The following is a 9,640-nucleotide window of genomic DNA, read 5'->3' as shown; positions in this document are numbered from 1 at the left end:
GACTACTGTTTTTACACATTCCATTCACCTTTCGCATATTTCAACTAGGTTTTCTCTCGGTAATGATATTTTTAACGGATACCGGACTGTTATGTCCGGGATGTTAATTGCGTGCGGTATAAGTTTTTTACATTTAACATAAATTTGAACAGCGCTAGTTCGCTTCGACACATTCGCAGTTATCACATTCTTTTGTTTACCATCCTATCCTGTTAATTAGGCGAATGGGTGAAAAATGCAATTTACACCAGGACATTTCGTCATTTTTCATGTCATTCAACAGCTAAAAGCTAAATCTATCTTTATTTTAAAATTACGCTTGTTTACCGATAGATTAAAGCACAATAGCAGTCTGAAGTTGGATTACCCCTTTTGAGACACCTTGTGTATTAATTATACAACTGGACCAAAGCTTCACCTTGTGTAACCCCTCCCGCCAGTGAAAATTAGGCACTGCGAGATATTTTATAAATATAAGAATCTAAAATTAGAAATAGAACATTAAACACTGTGTCAAGGCAAGGTTGTCCCTGTTGTTTGGTTAATGATTTGGTCATGTTTATTCCTTTGAATATTATTGTTATGAGATGAGATTATTGCGAAAGAATTATATGTTACGAGGAATTACATTTTTTGTGCTTATACTCGCATTTGTGTTCTATTCGAGGATATTCTATGCTTTGCTGTTCAATAACAAAGTGGGTAAATAAACAAAATGCAACGTCTTCTTAGGGAAGACCTTTTTCTATCGATTGATCTATCAACATCATCTCAATTAGAACTAATTAGAAAGCATGAACACGTGCTAAATTGTTTACGTTCCCTATTCACGCAACGCTACAGTTTTTCAACATCCTTTGTTGGATAACTGTAGGTACAAGATTATTCTTCTATTATTCTTCTAAAATGAAGTATTATTTGACCTACTTCGTGCTGTTAAACACTCGCATGGCAAATCTTAGGTGACCAAATGCATGCGCAGTGAGTCTGTCGTATCGGCTATCGCTTATTTCTCTTCAGGCATTTGCGGAATGCCGTACACTCGTGTGGAGTGAAACACGAGGCCAGTTTACATAATCTACTCCGTTACTGTATCATAAATCACTGCATGAATATGCTGACAGGGTAAAGCTATTGGTTCCATTCACACATACTTGGCGAAGTGTATTTGTTGCTAGTGTATTCATTATCTAATGAATTGGCATACATTTAGCTTAGGCCTGTTTCAAACGTCGCATTTTGCATGCATCGAATACAATTCTAATTAGATTCGACCCTAAAACAATAATCCGACCGTCATTTCAAATGTCGCATTTCGCATGTGCTGAATTCAAATAGTTGCGGGCTCTATTCCTTATGATCAGCGACAGTCCGCTTGGGCGTAAATAAAAAATGTCATATTTCTAGAAATCCTTTTCTTGCTATTATTTTCCTAATACTCTTGCCTAAATATATTGCACTTTATGCAATATCCAACTGCTTCCCAGCCGCTTCCAGAAAGCCAGCCAGCCTTGGGATTCCTCGTTTTGTTCGTGTACTGCGCAACCATTACAAACAGACGCGGTAGGCAAATGAATTTTGTCAACTTTCATGCACACGTAATACAATACGTTCTATTACTACGTTGTTCTGGTTCATTTCTTTTGTCTACGGCCTCCATATTTCCTTACTTGTGCCTTTCAATATCATAACATGCATGACGTTCTTTGCCTTTTTCTTCAAGCGAATTGAATTCGACACATGCAAAATGCGACCTATGAAACCACGTCGCATCCAGCTCGCATAATGCGACCGGAACAGTTGAATTTAGCATCACGGTCGACCGCAATTAAAAACAGCGAATTCAATTGTTTCATACGTCGCATCTCGCATGCAGATAATTCAAACAATTGTATTCGACACATGCAAAATGCGACGTTTGAAACCGGCCTTACTCTCCTCCTCAGAGGGGATATGCTGATAAGTATTAGAAAGAGTAGCGGGTAGACGGGCGGGAATCGGGCATGCGCAGGTCAGCTTTTTTACTGTTAGAACAATGCAAAACTTAGAATTTTTCTCTGTCATTTCCACCCCTGCGCGTTTGTGATAATTCTTGATCGGTTTCTGACGTCAGACAGATAACCTGGTACCTATATATGATAATTGACGTTAAGGAACCCATATTCATGATTAGTTGCAGATGGTGCAAAAGGAGAAGACATGATCATGGCTTTTGTCTTCTTGGTTACTTAGGCATAAAAATGTGAATAGAAATTTCAATATTAATTTTCATCCTCACAAACCACAATCTACCACAATCTACCACAAACTACAATATATAATTATACAAGACGGTTGAGTCATCGAACAAGTGCGGACCTTTCTGACCTTTTTGGCCCGTTTCCACTTTTCTCAGAATTGTCTTAATTAAATTTGAATTTCTCAGAATTATCTTAATTGAACTATCAAATTTGTTTTAGTTGTTCAGTGAAAAACTGCCCTTAAGGCGCTGTTACACTATGCAATTTTCCTGGCAACTTGCGATAAAATTCTACTCCAGAGGCATCTGCTAACTTTTTCATAAATTTCGAACATACCTTAAATTATAATTGCATTGCAAATTGCAAGGTGTAACAGCGCCTTTATGCTTTAATTTAATTATAAGCCTCACATGTCATATGCTTTGTTTTGCGGCCAATCATCCAATTTAAAATTGAGAATATATTATATTGTATTCTAATTTATATATGATTCATTATTAGCATTATGACTACTTTTTTGTGGAGTCGTTCGGCTACTTGCATTAGGGAACATGATTCGTGCATGGCTGCATGTTTCCGGAAAATAGAGTTTGGCTTTGAATTTCTGTTTGGCTTTTTGTAGCAATAGTAAACAGTATTTATGATTCGTTCTTTTAAAAATCAATTTCTGTATAGAGTTCATTCTGCTTTATTGTTATCATCAACCAATAGCAAAGCTTGTTCATATAGGTAGGTAGTGACCCGAGTTTTCGCCATTTTCCTCTTATCTTAATGAAATCTGATAAAATAGATACAGTATTACTTGTACGTTGTTATTTTCTCACGTTACATATAGTGTTTATTGGTTGGTGGTCTGTTGTGACGATGCAATCATGTGTATGGCCATATTGATAAACAATATGACATGAACGATAAGAACCATGCCAGTTTTAATTAGTTTCCCACGCAAAACAGAAAATTGGAAGAATGTGACCATACAAAATTCGTAGAAAACTTTCACTGTAAAATAGGTGCAAAAAGGTTAGTGAGTGTTTGTATTCAGCGGATTTCGAAACATGTGTCTTGCTAATTGCGATGCCCTCGGATTCAAACAATTTCCTGCTCTACAATGGCGTTCGGTGTAGTCAATGACAAGTCGTTAAAATTAGATTATTTTTCATCGTCAATTATTGTATAAATAGATCGCCATATTGCGCATCACGGCATAACAGAAGAATCGTGAAACACGAAACGAGTGATTATGGAACCTAGTTTAAAAATGTCTACTTTAATCATTCTATACCTCAACCTGGTGGCTCTTTTTGTGGCCGGTCAGAGCATACATAATATTGCCAGCAACGGCGTTTGCGATCTCAACGCCTTTGTCCGAGTTGGAGATATTCTACGTTGGGAAAATCCAACGAACCAAACAATCTACATCAAAGGAGAACAATGCCACACAAAACTTAGCATTGTCATTCCACCTAAACGTAAGTGGTTCATCTTTGTTTTACAATATATGATAACAAAAATAACTGCGTAACGAACATAGTTCCCGTGCTGTTTTCGCTTCAGAAGTTCCCGAAATACACGATATAAAATAAATGCACAGTAAAAGGGGCAAAAAGCGGAAATTTTCCAAATTAGGTTGATCTATTATGAAGATGATAAAATCCAAATCTTCACGTTCATTGAGGAGAGGACAATTACGTTCTCTAACTCACATTTTTCAAATTCAAACGTATCTGCTATCCAACGGTGTCGTTGACACACTGAAACACGACTCTTTTGCGATGTAAAACTTCGCGATGTAATCAATTCTGTTACTTACATGGCATGTTTATAATTGTACAAGCTCGCGAGGTTCATGCAACAATGCATTTCCTCTGCCGGACATACATCCATGTTTTGCATACCATTCATACAAATTTTTCGGTTATTCGACAAGTCATACACATATCTTGTGTGCTTTGACAATGGACAACGAGCCATACACACGATATTTCATTTCCACCCTATTTTCTAGTCGCATGTTTTTTAGTCGTCTTAAATCGTTGTATATTCAGTAAAATTCCATGCATGTATCGTTTGAAAAAACATTTCCCGCTGATTATATTTGAAAACTCTTAAACCCATGCAGGAAAGGAAGATTGAGCGATTAGTCTCGTGCATGTGTCAAAGGAAGTTGTTCCCAAACAGCGAAAAAAAACTACTTTCGGATTTTAACACCTTTCGCTGTATCTTTTGGCACTTGAGATACAAGGTCATAGTCAAGTGTAAGTCGATTTCAACAGTAACCCGTAAAAACCTTTGACACCTTGATTGGTGGCTATTTGTATTATCTGCACTTGTGAGTGATCGCTTCGCTAGATTATACATGAAAGAAAGCTGTGTTTGAATCAGTTGCATATATTCTTGTGGTCGTGCTATTCATGTAGACCTTTAGTTACATGCGATGCCGTTATACGAAGGTGATTCTGATTTCGAACCCAAGAGATGAAGAGTTTATATATATAATCTATATAGTCTATGCGATCCAATTTTAGCTACTTAGTCTTAGTATTCAATATATAAAGTCGGTTTTCCGTGCAAAACGTTTATTTCCCTTTCTGTCTTAGCTGATTTCGGTCGCATAAATCAATGTAGAACTTACATAAAAGATTGATAGTCAACTTGTGCTAAAACATATTGGATTATTGTTATTATTAAAGTCTTGAAAGTGGTTGCATACTTTGAATAGTCTCCATACGTTGATATTATTTGCATGGCTTTCTTCGTCTTGATGAAAAACGTAGATTAGCTTTTCTCCTCCTCAAGGAATAGGAGGAGATAAATTATATTTAGTTTTTGAGCGTTTACATTGGTTTTAAGCTAGAAAGCGCCCGTGCGTCATGGAAGTAAAACTATGCGGAAACCGTACTTGCCGTCTTTGCTACTCGACGTTTAAAATATCGCTAATATTAAAATAATTTTTGATAACGTTTATCGTTGATAATAAGATAAGCCTTGCTGTTTTGTTTATGATGAATAGTTGTAAGGACGTTGCACGGTTGCAGCCAGTAATCACTATATGTTTGATAATGTACGGTGTCTGAGAATAAACGATAAATTTGAGCGCGTGATTGCCTGCGTGTTTTGTTGAATATATCACACAATATAGACGTATAGCCTTAGGCTAATGATACATGTCATGTTGAAAAACATATAATGAATGAATGCTACAAGCCGATGTCTGACGATTAATGAGTTCATACGACGGCTCAAGTTTATCAACCATCCAGAGGTTGAAAAGTGATGTTTTTTTCGTTATGCGCACGCCTTCAACGAATCAGTGCATGTGGACGGGAATCAGCAAGAACCTCATTCCGATTCTCTAGAGGCTTTCCGCCTTTATAATACTTTCCGCTCGCCCTTTATAATGGCGGCACTTTGTGTCATTCGGCCCGTCTATACCACCGTGGCACAGTAACCGTGGTTTACAGTCACGCTTGGCCACGCCTAATCCCAAAGAAAAAAAGAGTTTCGATCCTATTTTTAGACTTGGGGTTAGATTTAGGACTATAAGGACATTTCTTAGATTTAGTTTGGCTAGGGGCAAGGCCCAAAAATGTTACAATTTTAGTAAAGGTTCATGATAGATAGAACACGATGCGAGGAACGCACGCCATCTCAAAGACTCAAAACACGATTGATCTTCAGATCTCAAATGCGTATCTCATGTTCCCCGGGGTAGGACCATGCATCTCTTGTTTAACAACTGTAATAAATATGCAAATAGGGTTTTACAAAAACAGGTATATGCATGCAATCAAACACATTGTCGTTTGCAACCAAGGACGGGTGGTGTTAATAACTATTTCTTGAATTCCGTTCTAATGACATCGGCGCATATGCCTCTAGAATCACATTGAGACACTGACATTGCACTTATATGCTCAGACAAAAAGCATCTGAATCTCGTTTGTCTTGTTTCCACATCTGACGATTTGTCCTTCTTGACAATTTGTTCCTTACTTAACGACCTATTCAACTCATTCGTTATCCTCATAGAATTTGCTTTCATAATTGATTAATCAATATTTTTGAAGTTAAAGGTGAGAGTATTACTACTTGTCAACATGATTTGTCAGTATCGAAGTAATCTGTTACATTTTGAGCACGTAATACTTCAAAAAATAATTGATGTCATAATGCTGAAAACATGCATGCGTGTGAGTTTAAGTGTTGGATGGCTTGAAACATGAAAACGATAGATTTTATCCAAATATACTGCATTTTTTAAATAACAATGGATATTTTTTCCATAACCCAGGTATCTACCGTCGCTTGCATTAGGACGAATGACTGCGACTGAAACATTGCAAAGTTTTAAAATGAAACTTTAACGCTCGTTAGTAGAATTTGCATGGTTGCATCTGGTGGTTATCCAATCACCTTAAACGCTGATTGGCTGAGCTATAATTAAAATCAGCATATGTTCGATGCTAACTGCGACGTTCAACGTGGGAATATTCATGCAAGCATTTAAGTAGTTTTTATTGCATTGTACAAGGTGATGATTTCTCTTGTATGTGTTCTGCGCGTGCATGTCTGTTGTGTAGTCGAGTAGTATATAATAAAGCTTACAAGTTGCGCTTAGATTGACCCACATTTGCAAACAAAGTATCAGTCACTACACGTACTCAACAATTTTACACTGTATGACCTTGCTTTTGGAGAAAATTTAGGTTTACATCACATGGAAGCTTCTCGTTGGATATTTGCTTATATTTAACTTCATGTCAATCGGTTTTTCAGATAATGCGAGGTATGTCTTTCAGCTTCGTGGTGTATGTCAATATCGCTCCAGTGCTTGTCCGTCAGAGCTCGGAATTTTAAATGTCAAAGGTAATTTATTACAGAGTAAATGTGTTGTCCCCTATTTAACGAGATTCTTGTAAACAAATTATGTTTCTATTATTTCCATGCACAGCGTCATTTGCCCTCGCTAAAGGCGCTGTTACACTAATTTTCCTTGCAACCTGCAATGCAATTATAGTTTCAGGCTACCTCCTCCGCAGGCGCTAGGGAGCATTCTACCCGCAAAATATCACCGCCAGCCATATTTGCCCGAAAAGGGCCTGCGGAGGAGGTAGAGTTTGAGGGATGTTAATTTGTAAAGAGTGTTCGAAATGCTAAGAAAACGTAAGCAGATCGTAAGAAATGTTCGAATTAGCCAACTTTAGATTCCTCAAGAGTAGAATTGCATTGGAAGTTGCAAAGAAAGTTACGTTACTATATAAGAATATATAGATATATTTTCACTCAGCTTGTAGTTTACGTTTGGGGGTAGGCGAGTGAAGGACAGAGTAAAAGGACGCATTTGTCCAACAGCTGCAGCAGACAAAAATGAAACAAGGGCCGCCGAGAGATATTTTGGGGCCCGGGTTAAAGTTTTTTCTGGGGCCCTATGACGTCAAGGTTTTGAACTTTGCGAGGCATAAAGTACTTCAAAGCGATGTGGAAAATTTTAACAAATAAATTTTTCAGTTTACAAACAAACAATATCAACGTATCTTAGAAATTAAAATAACAATGACTGTCACTCGTACTTTCGACTTGTGTGCGAATAATACACCGAGTCCAACATCTTTTTAAGGTGCTTTAATTTTTGTTTTTTTTTTAAGTCGGGGGCCCATTCAGGTTGGGGGCCCGGGAGCCCTGCTCCCCCCCTCTCGGCGGCCCTGGGGAAAACATAAACTTGTTGTAAACAAATCAGTTTTTGTGTTGGCTAACTTATTGCACTTCTATATATGAAAAGGTCGTCTAATACAATAATATAAATAAATGTTATACGGTGATTTTTATTTTGCTTTAGCAAGTCGAATTCAACGACGGAGCATTACCACCTCATTCCCGACCACCCAAGGTGAGTTGGACACAAATCACGTATTAATTCTCGTCTCGACTTAGCAAAATGTATACTACAATGTGATATTTTAGAAAAACAAAGTTTGCATGCACGTAACCACAAAGTGTATTAGCCATATGAGTGACTGAAATAATACGAGAGTAAATTTAATGCACCTTTATACAATATGTCAAAATGTAGTCTACTAATTGGAGTCTTGCTATATATATATATAGCTATGTCTATAAATATAGATACATTTTTAACAATGAAAGATTTGTTCACTTGTTACAACAAGTGAAGTATATTATATATATTTTCTTTTTCCTAGGACCACTGTGCATGGCACTCTGTCAGGGAACATATATATCACTTAGAGATATCACCAGTGCCAATCTATGTCATTATCAATATGCCTATGGTAAGTTTTTGAGCTGAAAATATTTTTACAGGTCAGGTAAAATTTCCTTATTCGCCTGAATGAGCTAAAAAAAAGCCTGGAAACACAAATACACCATATTCTACATGTTCTGTAACGATTCACAGCGAGGAACGCTGCTGGTTGAATTCAAACTTTTACCGACACCGTAGTCTCTATATCTAATCAACTTATAAGTTGATTTATTTAGTTGCTTTAAATTCCCTATGAGACCGTACCTTGGGCAGCGCTTTGTAAGCCTGATAAAATTTTGTTCGGCTGTTCAGCCTATCCAAATGTAGCTATGGGCTATAGCCCGAACAAATATGGCATACACACAGACCTTTAACCTTTTATTCTATATAGTTGTGCGTGGTGATGTAAAAAGATATTACACAGTAAAAAGCGGTAAAGAGTATCTTGAATTGTCCGTAAAGAATGATTATCTTCTACCGGTTTGTTCGAGTAATTGTTTACCGACTCCAACATACAAATCATCTCTCTTATGGATGCCAACTTCTCAGAACTGTACATGCCCAAAATTTAAGGTCGGTAGCGATCTCCTCGTCATGGGTTTTCGTTATGGCACTGAACTCGCATTTAGTACAACTGGCAAATATGCCGATTGGGATCCGAAAATGGCCACGAAACTTCTTGCCTATCAACGCAAGGTGAACAGAAATCCACCTTGTTCCTGAATCGCAAACAGAAATTGCAAAAACCAGAAGACCAGCAGAAAAGATGCCGTATCAGTTGCAAGGTCATACGCAAGTTGTCTTCACATGCTGTACCAGGTGTACAAAGTTTGAGACAGACTATATATAACTAATTTAAGTATATTTTGTGCTATGTATATAATGTGATTGTGCACAGAGGACGATACAGACAAATGCCAAGTCTGGCAAGTTACGCGGCACGCTAATATATATTAAGGCAGATTTAACTGAGACCACGCGGCAGGACGCGATTTGGCAACGCGGCGCGACTTTTCAATTTTTTTTATTTTTAAAAAAAGGATTATTTAACGATAATACATTTTGACTGCTCTTGCGTCCATTTTGCTTCAAGAATTTAACTCATATATGCTTCTGAAAACTGAAAATTGGCGTTGCG

At 37.3% G+C, this 9,640-nt stretch overlaps 1 long non-coding RNA gene across 1 annotated transcript; it reads left to right on the top strand.

The window, feature by feature from the left end:
- The first annotated feature begins 3,517 nt into the window (after positions 1-3,517).
- Positions 3,518-9,507, top strand: LOC114529912. The gene is made up of 5 exons (XR_003687712.1): positions 3,518-3,709; positions 7,017-7,106; positions 8,077-8,127; positions 8,441-8,530; positions 8,894-9,507. It is a non-coding gene; the product is annotated as an uncharacterized LOC114529912 (long non-coding RNA).
- Positions 9,508-9,640: the final 133 nt, after the last annotated feature.

The sequence above is a fragment of the Dendronephthya gigantea genome, unplaced genomic scaffold (genome assembly GCF_004324835.1).
Source record: "Dendronephthya gigantea isolate DGI-Jeju-01 unplaced genomic scaffold, DenGig_1.0 000001F, whole genome shotgun sequence".
Classification (NCBI taxonomy): Eukaryota; Metazoa; Cnidaria; class Anthozoa; order Malacalcyonacea; family Nephtheidae; genus Dendronephthya; species Dendronephthya gigantea.
This window is presented reverse-complemented; position numbering and strand designations above follow the sequence as displayed.